Below are 17465 nucleotides of genomic sequence, written 5' to 3'. Positions count from 1 at the left end.
GTTTGCTTAGCAGCATAGACTATTATTAATTTACCTCCTTCATTTTCTTCTGGTCTACAATAGGTGAAAGAAATATAATAAGACTTTTTTTTTCTTTTAAGAAACAAACATTGAATATTTTTCCATTTTATCCATTATAGTTTCGTTTCCCAAATAATCACAGAACACAGGGTTACAATATCCTTGAAAGTACAACATAAAATTCCTGCCAAGGAAGGAGTCAGATGAAAACGCTAACAGAGAAAAGAAATAAAAGAGAGGTGGTGAGTAGAAAAGATTCCCTTTGATCTGAACCCAAGCACGCAAGATGGCCATTACTTTTAGATTTTCTTTCTTTTCCCTTTTTGTATATACTCACTGACAAAGTTACTCAGAAGAAGACTATTACATTGCAAGCTTGTGGAAGATATTTGTTTCCAAATTATTTGAAAGATGATGCCTATTTTATTATGCAAAAGCAAAACAGTTACAAATTGTCTCTTTAAACAGTATTTGTTCTCTGTCCTCTCTGCTGTCTCACAAAACCTGGCCCATAAGCTGATCTGGAATTCCTGGCAACTGAAGTGGCTTATTTTGTATCCTTAACCCATCAATTTGGCTTTATTGGGTAATGTTATGCTCAGGTAATGCTACGTAAATCTGGGCAAATGAGTTTTACTTCAAGACCTCGGACTCAGATTATAAATGAAAAGGGCCCAGTTCTGCTGTCCATGTGCACCTGCAGCTCTGCTTGAGGTCAGGGGTAATTGCTACTATTGGAAGAGGTGAAGTTTACTTTCAACCGGTTTAGCAAAACACAACTTATTCTAAATACAACATCAGAGAGGAAATCTCAGCAAATCCAGTGATGTTGAAATTTGTGTGGAACAGCAATCCAAAAACTGGTTTTGTGACATCCAAGAGTGCTTTCAATTGTCTAAGGAGTTTTGCAAAATTCTTAAAGGAATTCTAGAAATATTCTTAACTGTTTATTTCCAAAAAAAGGATAAAAAATAAAATAAAAATATCAACCATGCCACGATTTCAGGAGAGACGATGGACAGTGACATAAAGTTAAGCAATGAGATGCTGTTGTAACTTTTAACGAGTAGGAAGTTTAAGTTCTAAAGCATTACAATATGTACCAAAACATACATGAAATTAAACTAATACTATTTAGGCATCATGGAAAGAATAAACAGAAATGCGCAGCAAACTGCAGATATGTTTACACTTGATGGAGTTTGACAGGAATGGGACAACTGCTAAAGGCAAAACTTATGAAGAGCTACTGTATCAACATTTTTAAAGTGGGTAAACTGGGTTCTCCATTAGGGTACTTAGAAAGCATCCTCCCAGAACTGGAGAGAATACATTCTTTGCCTATCTCCACAGGAGACAGAACAACCTGGGTTCAAATGAGCTGTGTTGCCTTGAGCAATTTATTGTATGTCTCTTGAGTCCTAGTTTCCTCTTCTGTAAAATGAGGATAATAAAGCTCACTTCATTGGATTATTTTGAGAATTAAATGAACATAAGACACTCAGCACAGGGCCTTGCCCAGGGTGAATACGCAATGCGTGTTAATTTACCTAAGGGGGTGTGTGTACATCAGAATCACTTGGGAAATTTTAAAACATACTATTTCCAGGGCCCCACTACAAACCAATTAAAATCAGAACCTGGGGTTAGGGACCATACATACATTGGTATTATAAAAGCTCCCCTGGAGATTCTAACTGCAGTCAGGGTTGCAAACCACTGATCTAAGCTATCTAATTAGTCTAACAGTGGTTTTAAACCCTGGCTGCACTTTGAAACCACCTGGAAACTTAAAAAATACTGATGCCTGGCTTTCTGTTTCTGATTTAATTTATACAAGGTTCAGCTTGGGAACCGGAAGTGCTAAACGTTCTTCAGTTAATTATTTTTTTAAAATCTCACTTTACTGAAGTATGACATACACAGAGCTGTACATAGTTAATGTTTATAACTGATGACTTTGGAGATAAGTATACAACCCTGAAGCCATCACCACCATCAAGGTCACACACATATCCATCACCTCCAAAAGTTTCCTCCAGCCCCCTTTGTTGATTTTTATTTATTTTTTCCCCAGTTAATTCTAACGTGCCCCAGGTTGAGGACCACAAAGAATTAGGAGGATGACACTTATCCTGTGTGTTCTGGTTGCATAATGTGTTTTCTTTTATAAATAGTGTAATTTTTCTGATTATACAAGTAATCCGTGTCTTTAAAAATTATTGAATGCAGAGAACTGTGAAGAAGATAGTAATTTAAAACAATCCATAATCTCACTGCCCAGATAGAAACATCGTCAACAGTTTGGTTCGTTTCGTCTTTGTACGCTGATTGTTTTACATGGTTGAGCTTATGCTGCATACACAGTATTATATTCCTTCTCTTTTTTATTTTACATTACAACACAATATTTTTCAATGTCATTTAATATACATTTCAGGTATCATTTTAAAGAAGTAACCTACCTTAAAAAAAACTCCATTACATATTATTATTTTGCATATCTCAAAGAAAATTCCAGACAAATTATCTAGGAACTTTTTGGCAAACTTCCCCTACCAAAATCAAGTTTCCCTGAGGAAGGAGTAGCCTCAAGCTTCTTGCTCAAGGCAGAACTCAAGAAGCTGACATTGGTATTGCTGCCCAAGTCCTCCTCATCAATCCCATTTATCAGTCATCTTCTAAAGGGAAGTCACGGCCTTGGATGCTGGGCAATGGGCCAGGTAATGATTTGAATGCCAAGCTAAGATAGACCTCCAACAGTCAAGGCAGGAAGAAGATGGATGAATGGAAAGTGTCCTAAAACCAAAGAAATAAATCCAAACTCAGAGCCAGAGTCTCTGGACACAGTAGATTGTCAACTACTCAGCATTTGAGAAAATCAACAGAACGAGCCAGTTTCTTGCCCGTACGGAAGAAAGTATTGAGCAGTGGCTTAAACTGAAGCTGCTTACAAGGCAAAGATGAATGAGCACAAACTAGGTTCACCTAGTCTGCGGAATCAATCTAGAAGCTGAGGATAAAATTTGCAGGGAAGATGAACTCAGTGACACTAAAGGATGTAGAAGCTGAGCAGTGAAGATTTAACGACTTGCTGAAAGTTAACCAGTAAAACTGGAGAAACAGTCTGTGTTCGGGGGCATTGTAAATAGTCTGGCTTGGAAAAATTTCCTCGACATCCTCCAGAGTGGAGGCACCAAAGTGTGAAATTAGAACACTTGTCTTGGTGCAGTCAGATTTCTGGGTACTCTCTAAAGTGGGAGCCAAGTACCTGATAATGCAATCATCTCAAGGCTAAGCCTTAGGTGAGAGGTAAACTCGGATATAGGGTTCACCTTTCCTGGATGCATTACCTCACAACTCTTCCATTTTTGAACAGGCACCTCTGTTTCTCATAATCCATGATTAATTATCTGTCCTCTAGTATTGTTGCCTATCTTTTAAATGTATGTTAATCTTCTTACTACAACAAAACTATAAACAAGGGGAGGTGTGGAAGAGGGAAAGGAATTTACATTACGTTTAGAATAAAACTCAAACTTACCATAGTCTGCGGGCCCTGTGTGAACTCACTGCCGGCCCCTTCCCATTCCCCAAGCATTCCACACACTTTCCTGTCTCAGGGCCTTTGCTCTGGATATTTCCTACCTAGACCTCTCCTCTTCTGGCTCTTTTCATCCACATGGATGGCTTCTTCTCATCATTCAAGTAGTACAGCATCCTAGAGAGGCCTTTCTAGACTATCCTACCAAAAGATTTACTCCCTCTTACCTCTATTTTTTTTTCAACTTTTTCCCCCTTATCACAATGCAGTCATTCCTTTTTTCTGGAATTATGCGTATCTGCCTATTCTGTGCATGCTAATGGCATACAATAGTTGGTCTCTACCACCAGGAGCCTACACTTTAGTAGGGGATAGAAACATGACTCATACACTCTCATAAGTCATTGCAAAATCCTAATTCTGTCAAGATCTATGAATGAGAGCCCACGGAACTAACCTGTAAGTATCCGACTTTGGATTTCTTTGTAGTTTGTTATCTGTCTCGCACTTGAATATGTGTTTCCTAAGGGCAGAGTCTTTGCTTTGTCTGGTTCTGCACTGTAGACCCACAGCGTGCACATTGTGAGGACCTAATAGGTGTCATTGGATAAATGAATGCTAAGCATTTACATCTACACTTTCCGTTAAACTTCATGGTAACCATGAGAACTACGTACAACTATCCCTATTTTATGGATAAATAGGCTTGAAGCTCAGATAAGAAATTAGCTCAAGATCATGAAGCTGGTGACAGAACCAGAAGTTGAACCTCGTTCTTATCCCAAGTCATTTCCCTTTCCATTCCACAAAAGGCATGGGAGAGGCAAAGAACAAATTACTGTGAATTGCTTTACAATGATGTAGAAACTAAGCACATTAGTTATATTCGTGTGTCCTCATAAGATCAAAAGCAAAACCCAAAACAAACAAACCTACTACCATGCAAAAGAATCCTACAACTTTATTTTCCAATAGCACTGCAGTACCAACAAGATCTAACTTCACCAAGCAACCTCAAATATTTCTAGGGTTTGGTGATTGCAAAATTGTATTTCGTTTGGATCTCTTTGTATCTGGCACCAAAACAACAACTTGAACAATCAAGAACAAAGCTGTATGCTTGTGTGGCATTTGCTTGAGTCGCCTAAAGGAAACCAGGTACAAAGGTACATACTCTCTTAACTCTTTCTACACTCTAAGAAGTTCTCTGAAATTTGGAAGAAATTCCTACAGTGGCTTCTTCGTTAGTTATGACGTGTTAGCAAGGAGAGGCGTGCATGTGCGTGTGCATGTGTATGCATGTGCAGGTGTGTATTTTGCTCACATATTTGCTTTTATATCCTCCTTTAATTCCTCCAAGATCTCTCCTTCCGGATCTTGGATAATATAGGGCTAGCCTCCAGCTTTAGAGAAAAGGCAAGAGCTCAGGGGAAGCCAGAGAACACTAATAAAGTGGTTTCTGGCTCAGATTCTCAGATGACACTCTGAACTCTGCATGGAATGCCAGCCCATCAGCTTTTTCTTCAGATTTGCCCCACCCAGTTTGCTTCCCTCCTCGCAAGTCAAGCACTGTTTTTAAGTTTCCAGGTCTCTGGGTTATGCCACTCCTAGCTCCCCTTGTGCCTGGTGGCCCTAAGTACTGCCATAAAAATCTCTAAGCTTACATAGATTCCCTTTTTGGCATAGGGTTAGGTGATTTTTAAATTTATCACGTACTAAAGACTTCTTTCCAAACCTTTCAAAAATCAGTCAAAACTAAACACTTTTTCTCTAATTAAATAAAACCATGTATATTTTAAGAAAAATCATCTCATATTTCTAATTCATTTACCTGTAAACCATCAAAACAATAAGAACTAATTGTTGTCTACGAATCTCTTTTGAGCTTGTTAAAAGGTAATTGAAAAGTTTTCCCCTCATGCTTAATTAACCTCATATTTTGCCGAGGATTAAACTTGGTATGTTTGAGACTGGATGAAAAATCAGTGCCCAAAGACTTTCAACACTTTCTTCAACTGGGACAAATGTCCTCCTGTTCTGATACTTAATTTACATTTAATCCAATCTGCATTCCATTAGTATAATCCTTTGCCATCCAATTCCATTTTTAATTTCCATTTCATAACCTCTATCCTATTACTAGCTTTCACATAGGTCAAGAGAGTACCCTGTAGGAATACATTTGTTGACATAAATTGAGGAAAATTACTTTGAGTTAAACTGATTACCTCTGTCCTTTGGAATTAGGGGCACACGGGGCCATAGAATCCAATCAGTCAAGTCCCACGTGGCTTGCTGATACCCAATGTTATGTAGGAGGAGCTGACCCATCCCCTTTTGTGGTGTATTATCCTCCGTTGTAGGAGGACTAACTGGTCTCAGTTCACCTGAAGACACTAAGATATTTCCAGGATCCTCTGGAAGGTCGGTGATTCTGTGCCTTCATCCTGCTGTAGGTGTGATCAGCCCTCAAACAAAAGGCGCCTTGGAGTACATCGGATTCAAATGCATAAGGTGCCACACATGTCGCTTTGAGAGTCCGGGAGTCTGCCTTCCTCAATTAACCTCCTACAGCACCTTCATTGTATAGCACCGAGCAAGCAGCCTCGAGACGGTGTTGCTGCTGGGTTTCCAGACATGTGTCATTTCCATTGCATATTTAGTAGCACATAACTGCCTGAAGTGGGGAGACGGGAATGTGAGGCATGTCTCACCGAGGAGGAGGGATTTTATTTAAAAAAAATATCACTCAACTGCTAATGGAAACGTCAACCTCCCAGCCCTATTCTTAAAAATAAATAAATACTAGAAGTTCCTCGTGTGAGAGGCACATTAGGGACACAAGATATTCATTTCCATGAAGTCACTCACAGCAGGCCTGTCTGGAAAAATGCTTTCATCTTCTGCGAAGGAGGGGGAATGGTACCAGCAAGAAGGTTTAAAGACCAAGACTTTGAAGTAGAGGGTGAAGTGGGAAAAGTGATCTTCCAGTCAGGTGATGTGGGCCAACCAGATTAATTTCTACACTTCAACGTGTGCTGCATGAGGACCATAGCGTTATGCTTTGTAGAGGAGAAGGCTCTACGTCCAGTCCAGTGGTGTTCGCAGGGCGTTTCCTGCAGTCCTGGCGTTCCCCCCCCCGGGACCCCCAGGGTGCAGAGGGCAGCTGAAGTAGGAGGATGCCATGTTGCTGCAGCCAGGACAGCTCTGCTTTTAGCTGCTTCATGGATTGTGGTGGTGACGAATTTAATTCATTTAACGCACACTCACTGAGCATTTACTATGATGCCTGACACTTTCCAAGTGTGGTTCTATGTGATGGTGATCAGACTAGACGTGGCCGTCGGCCTCAAGGAGGCTGTGGCCTCTGCAAGGTTCTTTGTGGGCTGTTGGGAGGTGCGTGAGTGTTAACACCATGATGTGTGAGTGCTAACACCTCATTTTGAGGATTTATAAACTGAGGCCCAGACAACATCCCCCCAAATAATTAACTGAAGAGCTGCGGATAGAATCTAGATGCCATGACTTATATTTCAGTGTTCCTCCTCCTAAGCTCAGAGCACACTGGAAGAGAATGAATAAAAAAGTGTAGAAATGGCTCAACTGCAGAAGATGTGAATTTTGGTCCATGACTGGGTCTTGTCTCCCTTTCTATTCATTCAAGTGCTCTCTCAAGATGCAAGTGAAACTGTACACCCATTCTTGGGCTTGGGGAAAATCAGTTGCATGGGCCTCACTCCTTCCAGACCACTGTCTCCGATTCACCTCCGATCAGAGGTCATTTGGCTGCCCTTCTTCCCAAGAGCCTCCCCATCAGTCCCGTTGTGTTCATGCGGCCCCTTCTGCACAGGTTTCTGTGGAAATCGCTGGGGCTCTCTTGCATTCTTCGCTGCCCTGCATCACTTCCTTCCTTCCCCTCTTGCATGCACCGGAACACTTTCTCCCCAACCCCCATTCCTGCTGCTCATTCTCCCAGCCATGACCTTTGCCACTTTTCCTTTCCTTTCTCTGTTCCCCCTGGGGCTCTGTTACTGTACTTTTTTTTTTTTTTTTTTTTTTTTTATGTGTTACGCGGGCCTCTCACTGCTGTGGCCTCTCCCGTTGCGGAGGACAGGCTCCGGACGCGCAGGCCCAGCGGCCATGGCTCACGGGCCCAGCCGCTCCGCGGCATGCGGGATCCTCCCAGACCGGGGCACGAACCCGTGTCCCCTGCATCGGCAGGCGGACTCCCAACCACTGCGCCACCAGGGAAGCCCTGTTACTGTACTTTTATAATGCTGAAAACCAGGATGGGGGGGATACAATTCAGTGTGCTTTCCTTTTGACTCTGCACTCCTGCCTTGTTCTCTCACTGTCTGTTTAAATGCCCTCACTCTTTTAATTTTAAAATACATTTATTTATTTTATTTTATTTATTTTATTTTTGGCTGCATTGGGTCTTCTTTGCTACACGCGGGCTTCCTCTACTTGTGGAGAGCGGGGGCTACTCTTCGTTGTGGTGTGCAGGCTTCTCACTGCGGTGGCTTCTCTTGTTGCAGAGCATGGGCTCTAGGTGTGTGGGCTTCAGTAGTTGTGGCAGGTGGGCTCAGTAGTTGTGGCACACGGGCTTACTTGCTCCGTGGCATGTGGGATCTTCCCGGACCAGGGCTCGAACCCGTGTCCTCTGCATTGGCAGGCAGATTCTTAACCACTGCACCACCAGGGAAGCCCCCTCACTCTTTTTAAAATGTTGGGTATCAATTTAGTCCTGGTCGCTCGTCCTGCCTGCTGTGCCTCTCTCCCCTTCACATCTGCAACCATCTGCAGTCCTGTCTCCAGCAAGGTTAGATCTGATCAGACTTTTACATGTGGAAGGGCAACCTGCAATGTGTTATGACTCAGGATATGGAATATTCCTTACTCAGTCCGTCCAGTCCAGACCTTGACCTGCTGAGACGTGTGACACAGAGAGTTGCTGGCAGTGCTCTTACGTGCTGTCCTTAAAGATCCTGTAATACATTCAGCATCCTGTTTGGGGGAGCTGCTTACATGTTAGCCCACATCGCTCAGTCCTCATTGGGGGCATGATGGAAGGAAAGGAAAAAGCAGCCTCCACCTACCAAAGAGCTTCTCATGAACTGTTTCTTTGTACAATATTGCTTCTTTATTAGAGCACAAAACAAAACAGTGCTTATTTGTTTTTGAGAAGAAGAGTTTGTTTTCTTTACAGTCCAACACACTGAATCTCTCCTGTATCCTTTGAAATCCTAAAATCAGATTCTCCATAATCTTTAGTTAACATTGTCTGTAGAAGTGAAACATTCTATGGTTTATTCGTCCCTTTTGTGTGTTTTCCTTCATCACATTGGACTGTTTGAGGATGAATTTGGTGCTTCGCCTACCCACCAGCACGAGTGCAAAGCAGGCACGATAGAAATGAGTTTCGAGAGATTCTTTTGAGTTAAATTGGCAAATGAAGATGACATGATATAATTAGGACAGGAGTTTTGGGGAGGTTTTCAATTGAGAGAGCAATTTTACAGAAATAAGCATAATCTTGTCTTCTGGCTCCGATTATCAATCACGTTGTGGGATTTGAATGTGGCTTTTGGACAGTTTTCTGTGCGTAAGCTGATCAGTCCAGTCAAGGACCAAATCTTTGACCCTGGCCTCAAGTGACCACTGTGTTCCAAACAGCTGATTTTTTTTTTTCCAGTAATGTCTAACTCAGAGTGGAAAAGAAAATCAGAGCTGTTTTGTTGGAATAAGTGATAGAGAGTTTTCAGATAAGGTTCTGATCTCCACTTCAGAGCTAAGAGATGAATGTCCCACAGTGATAAAGGGCCTTAAGCACCACGTCGTCTGTCTCCTCGGGAAGTATATTTTCCATGACACCAAATCCAAGTTCATGTGGTGTTCTTTTCTTCCTTCCCTTCTCCACCTCCCGTCTTTCTTTCCACAGAGCCCTGGCCCCTTCTCCTTCAAGGTCAGGGCATCTTTGGCTGATTGAAGCATTGGCTTTACCCTTCGTGCAGCAAAACAATAATAAGGTCAAGTTCTTATTTGCTGCAGGGAAGTCACGAAAGACCTGAGGTTGATACAGAGGGACCCTACCCAACTGAAAATGCAACGCAGTTCTTCCTGACATGGAAAAAAAAATACTACAAAATATTAATGTTTTATCAGCTGTGGGGGGCACCTTCCATGTTAGCCATTCTTATGTGTGTACTGAGTTGATTCCTGGGAGGTGAATCTAGGTGGTCTGGATTCACCTCCAGAGCACATATGTTCTGAGCTTTCAGGCTAAACAGCCCTTGCAGAGGGCAGGTGAGGGTTGAAATAAATGGTTCACAGTTTCTAGAACAAAGAGAAGTTTTTTTGAGGAAAGAGAAGTGGTACTGATGTTAGCAATGCTCTTTCTGCTCGGCCCTTCTCCAATAATGCTTACTGTGTATGATGGTGTGTTCATATTCATATATGTAGCCTGTGGTCCCTAAACACCTAGAGAGCGGGCATCATGCCTTCAACTTCTCCCCATCTCCCAGCGTGCTGTGCATAGAGTAGATTTGTTGCATTTGGTTGAGCTTCAAATAGGTTCATTCTTTCTATTCAATCTGTAGACACATCTTCTTTCATAGTCTAGTAAGTTTGGTATCATTGACTCCGGCAAAAAAAAAAAGTGGTTTTTCTCACCAAAGTCATCAAAGATCTGCTTTTTTGTTGTTGTTATAAATCAAATAGGCAATTTTGACTCTCTATTTTATTTGCTTGGTTTTTCTTAGGCATCTAACATCATTCACCATGCCCTCCTTCTCAAAACAATCTTTTGTGTTCTGCAACAATGCTCTCTGATAACTTTTTGGATACTCCAATTCACTTTCTTCTGGGGTCTTCTCTGATTCTTCCAGTGGCTCAGACAGAAACTCTGAAGACATTCTTGACTTCTTTCTTTCTCTTACAGATGACATTCAATCCATCAGAGTATGTTTTCTCCCCCTTGAACATATATCTGGAATATGAACATCTTTGCCACCACCATTGCCACTACCGTGGCCCAGCTCCGTCTCCTGTCTGGACTGTTACACTTGCCTTCTAACCAGCCTCCCTGATTCCTCCCTTGTGCAAACAGGCTATTCTCAGCACAGCAGCCAGAGTGGTCCATTTTAAGCCCAAGTCAGATCCGGTGACATCTCTACACAGAACGTTCTCCAGGCTTCCCATCTCGTTCAGAATCAAAGCCTAAGTCCTCACTATGGCCCACGGGGCTTCCGATGCCCTGGTTCCTCTCCCTGCTCACTCAGCACTAGCTCACTGACTCACTTGCTGGTTTCTCAGCATACCTGGTGTCCTCCTGCCTGCAACCTTCAGCCCTTGCTGGTCCCCCACCTGAGATGTTCTTCCTCAGGAACATGTATGGTCTGCTTTCTCACTTCCTTCCAATCTTTACTCAAAAAAAACAATGTTAACTTCTTAGTGAGGCCCACCCTGATCACCAAAAGCCCACATCTCACCCATTCTGCCTATCTCTCTTTTTCCTGAGAACATATCATTATTAAACATACTAATATACTTTACCTTTTTGTTGCTTTCTTTCCTCCTGTGTACTATCAGCTCAAAAAGGGAAGGGACTTATAATAATTATTATCATTTTTGTCACTTTTGTTCACTGATGTAGAGTTTGCCATGTGCTCAATAAATGTTTGTTGAGTGACTGATTGACCTAATGTTGGTGTTTCCCATGGTTTTCTCTCAGTCCTTTCTCACATCACTTGGGTGATTATCTCACCTTTAAAATCATCTATCTGCAGATAACATTCTATGGCAGATCTCTCCTTCTTGGAGCTCCAGACTTGTGTATTTAAATTCCTTCCCAGGAATTGGCCTTGGCATTTGTATTCAATAGGACTCCTTCTCCTGCAAATGACTTAAGCACATTGATATGCATAACTGAGAAGTCCAGTTGTAGGGCTGGCTTCAGGTGTGGCTGAGAACAGGGCTCAATGTCAACAAAACCTGCCTGTTCTGGCCCCCTCACTCAGCTCTCCTTCTCTATTTTGGCTACCTTCTTAGTTTCTCCTTCAGGGGTGGCAAGATGGCTACAGCAGCCCTAGCCTCATCTTCTTGTGACTCTAAATCCAGTGCAAAGGAGAGAGCCTCTTTTCTAGTAGGTCCCACAAAATTCATGATATTCAACCTCTAATGGGATAGGCTTAGGACAGGTGGAGCCCAGCCCCCCTCAATCAGCCACCAGCAACACAGACACACACACTCACCCCCACCTCGGGCCAGGAGAACTGCAGGATGTTTAGTGACTCTGGTCTGGCTTACATGTTGCACTCTTGGGGGTAGCCTTGCCATACCATATGAACTGGATGTTGCAGAAGGATCCTCAAATGAAAACTGAGGGTGGTTTTCAGAAGGAGAAATGGATGTCAAAACATTCCCTGCTCAGTCTTTCTAGTTGCTTAGTCATTAAGAGGTGTTGCTTCCACCCTCTTTGCTCCTTACATCTGATACATTACTTTACTATATGGACTACAATTCTTCAGTATATCTTGGCCCCACCCATGCCTCCTCCTCCACATTCCTATGACCTCATTCATGTTTCAGTTATTTTTTGTGTGCCCGGATCACCGTAAAAGCCTTTAAAATAACATCCCTTCCTAGAATTATTCCGATGTGTTCTATCCCCATGCAAAAGAGACTTTTTCCAAAATGCACACATGGTCTCCAGCGCAACCCTTCCTCCCAGTGTCCTCTGATGGAGCCCCCTCATCTTTGTTATGCTGTAGGAGACACTTTCGGATCTGACTGTAACCGTCCTCTGCAGCTTCCACTCTGAGCTCAAAGCCCTGCACTTAGGCCAGACTGAATCACCTGCTTTCTCACCTCCATGCCATGGTTCCCACTGACCATTTTGCTTGAAAAGTTCTTCCCTTGGCTCTTGACACCTCCACCAGGGTAGCTCCGTCAGTCCTTAAATACTTAAGAAATACTTTTGAGCACTCACCTACATATCGTTTTTCCCTGATTCCCTCAAAACTAGTTTAGGTATCCCGCCCCTAAGTTAGAATTGGTTGTTTATTAGTGTGTTTCCCTATTTAACTGTGAGCTCCTTGATGAAGTCTGTTTTATCTTAGTATCTAGCACATGCTTGGCACATAGTAGGCACTCAATAAATGATTACTGAATAAGGAAATAAACTGTAAATAAACAAAAGGTAAATTTGGTATTTAAAAGCATCTTCACTACTGAGCAAATACATCATAAACAGATCAAATAAAAGCTGTGGTTCTATAATGATTCATTCTCAAGGGCCAAATCCTCTTGTAAACATTCATTGGGGAGTGACGGAGGCAGGTAACAGATGCATTAAGATAGACTGAGAGAGGATTTCATTTGACCTGCGATTTGAGATTGTGCTTATTGGGAAATAGTTATAGCTCCTTACCATTTACATTTCATTTATTACTTCCTTCTAACATGTGTGCATGTGTGATTTTGATAATGGGAAATAGGATACTAAATGTCTGAAAAAAAATGGGGCTAAAGGGAACTGACCTGTATCATCCATAATTTTAAAAGCTCCAGAAAATTCCAAGTCAAAGGTTCAAACTCATGCTTTCCTTAATAATTGCCAATAAAGACTAAACATTTATAGAGAGAACTGCAATCAATATAAGTCATTGTTTACATGTTACAACCATGTTGTACACAAACAGCAGTATTGTTCTAAGATTCGTAGTCAGTTCACTATCATTCCAAGAAAATGTCCAAACAAATTCCTCTATGATGGTGTAACAAGAACATCATTTCTTCAGAGGTGCCAACACAGGCGCTAACACAGAAATCCCTTTTTTAAGTGTCTCTATTCATCATTGATAAAATGGATGCTTACTTGCTGGCATCTGAATTATTACAAATATGAGATAAATACGGTTTGTGAACTTTCTGTCATATTTTGACCAAAGGGTAAAGTATTTCCTCATCTTCTCAAGCACAAAGGAACACACCATTGATAGAAACAGGCAAGTAAAAGAGGTACACAATATGCTTCATTTTAAAAGACACAGAACTCTTAATATTCTGTTCAGCACAAGATTTTTGCTCATATAGAAAGAAGCCTATGTGTTAAGCCATTAAGAAGCCAGATAAACAAATTTTCCAGGAACATATGCATTTCAAATTTATAATATATATACTTTAGAATATTCCCAATGAGGTAAGATGGTTGGGATGCCCCCCAAACCAGCAGCCACCATGGTATGGCTCAGAGAACAGCAACGAAGAAGCATAGCTACAGAAAGCAGCAAAGATGGCTATAACTGAAACCCAAATGGCAATTATTAAGATGGATGCAGAGAGGGGTGACTGGATTATTAATCTTTTTCATCATCCTCAGCTTCCCAGATAATGACCACATTCATTAGTGTCATTCTGAATACAAAAGTGCACAGTGGGGTTTCCCCAATGATGAAAGGGTTCCTTCCTCTTTCACTTTTCCCTGTAGTGGAATATCCCAATCTTTCTGGGAACTTGACGCTATAAAGCGCTCCTCATCTTATGATAGGACATGAGGACAAGCAGGTCCTTTATGGACTCTTGATTTGCTTACTTGTTCCCCTTCTAATTCACACATGTGAGTCGCCTTAATTCACCCTAGTACAGAAAATACCAGAATTTGATTCAGCTCACAGAAAAATCTTCCATAGAATTTAAGCAAAATGCAAACATGCTATTTAAAATAGTTGTAAATTTGCCAAAATAATTTTATGTACTCCTTTTAAAGAGCACATCTGTTGTATAAACTGAAGTATAATAACAGCTATCATTGGTAGAGGGCTTACTATGCATCGAGCACTCTGATAAGAAATTTACTTATATAAATCACTGAATCTTCATGAATAACCTTTTGAAGGGGCTAGTTAAATTATTTAATTAAAATAAAAATATTTTAAAACTAGCTTATTATAAATAATAAAAAAGGTAAAATGCGTAAATGTACATTCATATAAAAAGAAATTTTATAATTACCATAATTATTATAATATAATAGTATACATTATCATTACAGAACATATATAAATCTGTATTGCTCTGGTTCATGAAAATATTTACTATAATTTCCAGGTTTGGAGTGCTTTATTGAATTTTAACCTAAATCTAATAATTTTCCAAAAGAATTCAAAAAAATAGAAAAAGCATTAAAGAAGGACAAATTATATGTACCTATAACGTGACATTATCTGCTCAAGAGGTTTGTGTGGAAATGCTATAAATGAAAGAACTATATCTTAAGTTGTGATTTTTAATATTTAAAAATTTGCCTCTTAAAACAGGACTCAATCCTAAATAGACATTTCTCCAAAGAAGATATACAGATTGCCAACAAACACATGAAAGGATGCTCAACATCACTAATCATTAGAGAAATGCAAATCAAAACTACAATGAGGTATCACCTCACACCGGTCAGAATGGCCATCATCAAAAAAATCCACAAACAATAAATGCTGGAGAGGGTGTGGAGAAAAGGGAACCCTCTTGCACTGTTGATGGGAACGTAAATTGATACAGCCACTATGGAGAACAGTATGGAGTTTCCTTAAAAAACCAAAAATAGAACTACCATATGACCCAGCAATCCCACTACTGGGCATATACCCTGAGAAAACCATAATTCAAAGAGTCATGTGCCACAATGTTCACTGCAGCACTATTTACAATAGCCAGGACATGGAAGCAACCTAAGCGTCCATTGACGGATGAATGGATAAAGAAGATGTGTCACATATATACAATGGAATATTGCTCAGCCATAAAAAGAAACGAAATTGAGTTATCTGTAGTGAGGTGGATGGACCTAGAGTCTGTCATATAGAGTGAAGTAAGAAAGAGAAAAACAAATACCATATGGTAACACGTATATATGGAATCTAAAAAAAAAAAAAAAAAGGTTCTGAAGAACCTAGCGGAAGGACAGGAATAAAGATGCAGATATAGAGAATGGACCTGAGGACACGGGGAGGGGGAAGGGTAAGCTGGGACGAAGTGAGAGAATGGCACTGACATATATACACTACCAAATGTAAAACAGATAGCTAGTGGGAAGCAGCAGCATAGCACAGGGAGATCAGCTTGGTGCTTTGTGACCACTTAGAGGGGTGGGATAGGGAGGGTGGGAGGGAGGGAGACGCAAGAGGGAGGAGATATGGGGATATATGTATACATACAGCTGATTCACTTTGTTATACAGAAGAAAGTGACACATCACTGTAAAGCAATTATACTCCAATAAAGATGTTTAAAATAAATAAATAAATAAAATAAAATAGGTCTTAGTGGAATAGAAATGCTCTGTTAATTGTCATGTAGTTGTTATGGATTTAGATCCCCCACAGTGAGCATTTCAAATCCAAGCTTCAACTTAACCTCTGACTCAAGAGGCCAAAGGGCAAGCTGGTTCAATCCTTAATTCTTTAAATCTACTATCTAAATTGGAAATTTCAACAGCTATTTTTTGGGCATATGATTAAAATTTTAAAAATCATTTATATACTTCAAAGCTTGGCTACCATTCTAATTCAAAGAAGAGCATAATGTACTTGTAACTATGAGTCATTTATTAAACTTGGGTTAAAAAAGCCCTGGAGATTATACATATATAATATTTTATATATTATCATTAAAATATATATTATGTGTTATATGTATATTGTCAACTTAAAAATATCAGGAAATATTGATATCTAGGATTCTTGTTAGAGTGTCTTGCAGATTTTCTAATTTTCTCCTGATTTTTTCACCAGCATGAAATCTGAAAAAGTTTAAATTGTATTCTAGTTACTACTCCAAGAAAAAGTATCCCAAAGAAGAAAGATGTGCCCCTGTAGTCTTAGTTCTGTCTTCTGAATGATCTTCTAACTGATCCTGTGAACTATTACACTGACTGTCTGTGCAGTGGCTCCTACCTTCTCTTATAGAGAATATGGGGAGGATTTTCACACCACCCAGTAAACACCATTCAACAACGCATGTGATCAGTTCCCTGCTTTCTTTTAATAAGGCAGAGAACAGTGAGGTGCTGCCAGTGCGGCTGGGAGGATTAGTAAGGATGTGTGTTCCTCCTGCCTCTAAGTCCCCCTTAATGGGGCAGCCCTCCCTGGGACCTGGCACTGAGAGGGCACAGGGTGACCCTCTGGTCACACCCTGACCTAAAGCCTAGCACCCTTTCCTTTCCCTTCTCCCCGCCCATGACCACCCTACTCATCAGGCAATTTATGAATATAGGAGAGACAATATACTTAGAATAGAAAGTGTGATTTGGGGATAATAGAGTTAGAAATGTTAAGAAATAAGGCAGGAAGGTGTGGGGGAGAGGGGAGGAGTGCTTTGTTTTATGGATTCATAACTAGCACAGGGAGAGTGGAAGTTTGGAGCTGTCAGTACACTTTTCATCTTTCTTGAGGATTCTGTCTCATGATATCATTCCAAAACTCTGACAAAGTAACTGCCTGCTTTTACCTACAAAAGTCTTCCGCATGACGGAAGTAAGACAAGACTGCTCTTTTTAGCCAATATTAATCCTAGCTCTTGTCAAGTAACTCAAATCAGTGGGTCTGTGTCAGTATTCTCCACCTGTTAAATATTGATGACCGTGGCTGATTTCATGGCTATTCAGCATGGATTATGTGTGTCAGCAGATTGTAAATATCACGGAAGAAAAAAAAGAAAATCTGGTAGAAACCATCAGTGACAAAAAGCAATAGCTAATGAGTCTTTTAGTTGTTCCAAACTCTTGCACTGTGATTTACTAGTTTTTGGTTTTGGTAGATGAAGATGTTTTTGGTAGATAAGTTAAGGACAGTGTGGTAGAATGAGATTTTTAGGACTCGGCTAAAAAGAATCTACGAAATTGCAT

The 17465-nt window shown here is 40.7% G+C and overlaps 1 protein-coding gene across 1 annotated transcript in view; it reads right to left on the bottom strand.

Moving 5' to 3' along the window:
* DLC1 (DLC1 Rho GTPase activating protein) overlaps positions 1-17465 on the bottom strand; it is a 392110-nt gene that overhangs the window by 250199 nt on the left and 124446 nt on the right.

This window comes from Phocoena sinus, chromosome 21, assembly GCF_008692025.1.
Source record: "Phocoena sinus isolate mPhoSin1 chromosome 21, mPhoSin1.pri, whole genome shotgun sequence".
Lineage (NCBI taxonomy): Eukaryota > Metazoa > Chordata > Mammalia > Artiodactyla > Phocoenidae > Phocoena > Phocoena sinus.
The sequence above is the reverse complement of the archived record's forward strand: the minus strand, read 5'-3'. Positions and strand labels throughout refer to the sequence as shown.